This window comes from Malurus melanocephalus, unplaced genomic scaffold, assembly GCF_030028575.1.
Source record: "Malurus melanocephalus ecotype Western Australia unplaced genomic scaffold, MMel_1.1 scaffold_137, whole genome shotgun sequence".
Lineage (NCBI taxonomy): Eukaryota > Metazoa > Chordata > Aves > Passeriformes > Maluridae > Malurus > Malurus melanocephalus.
Genome location: NW_026623369.1, coordinates 422,956 through 424,248, shown reverse-complemented (window position 1 = coordinate 424,248; position 1,293 = coordinate 422,956).

Here is a 1,293-nt window from a genome sequence, read left to right as displayed (position 1 = left end):
AATAAAGAAAAATTGTTACTGAAGTTTAGAGAGAAGAAGGGATTCAACAGGAAGAGAGCATTTCATGAAGAAGCTTCCCAAATACCTATAGTCTTTAGCCAAAACAAACAACATGGGCCTGTTGCATGAAGCAGGTCAGATAGTGCATCTTTCAAGCTTTTATGGAAGAAAGTGTAATTTAAGGGGATGTTTTCATGAAAGCAGGGTTGCCAAGAGATACAGACAACAGGRAGAGAACTCTCCAGGAACCTGTGGCAGCAAGGACATGATCATGGTCAGAATGGATAGGCAGTGGTTTGTTATCCAAACTAACACAATTGCGTGTTGAAGGCTGCAATGTTTAAAAACAAACAAACAAGAAAAAGGCAAACTACCAGAAATGTTTGTTAGTTTAAAAAAAATTAAAAGTCGCTGCCAATGAGAAGTGTAACGACATCAAGACATTCAAATGGTAACAGCACATCAAATCAAGCCTTCAAGGGCCAACTCAGACCAGTTAGCCCATATAATGAAAAGGGAAAACCTGATTCCCATCAAGCTCAGTGCAGCGACTCATTTTAAAACCAGCTATGGGTATTTATTGAACACTCACACAGAGGCACACCTGTGTTGGCAAGGCTGAGTGTGATGCCCCTGGCCCAGGAAATGTCAAGCTCAATAGCTGAGAGAGACTGGATTCATCATTTCAGTGACAGAAAMATGAAGTTGGCACATGCCTTGGGACTATTTTGGGTTTGACTCTTCTTATTTCAGCTCTTCCTTTCCCTGTTCTCTAAATTATTTTTAYGGTAAATAAAGGTGATGAGCTTCAAGAGCTGATTACAGGGGCTTCTGGAGGAGAGGGAAGCCTGAAATCAAGAAATTACCAATCCAAATCCTCTGGTACCTTTGGAGTGAATGGGAGTAACACAAATATGGAATCCATACTCCACTGCAGCATCAGCCAAAGGAGACAGAGCAGAGAGGAACAGGGACAGTGACCCCAGGGGAGCAGCACAGCCCTGCACTGCCCATTCTCAGCCTGCAGCAACAGCAGGCTGCCTGAACAAGCTCCAAATACTCACTGCCAAGGGAGCTCAACATTGTCAAACAGAACAACGTGAGGAGATGAGGCCTAAGACAGACAGGAGGAGTTCTCTGGCTATGTCTGCTGACTAAATYAAGGACTTTGTGAGCTCTTCAAGAAGCTCTCAAAGCCAACCMAGTTCAAGATCTGTTTACAATGAACACTCTAAGACATGACTTATTAAGTACTGAAACAGCGCCCATGTTTTCATGTGGCCAGCATGAAAA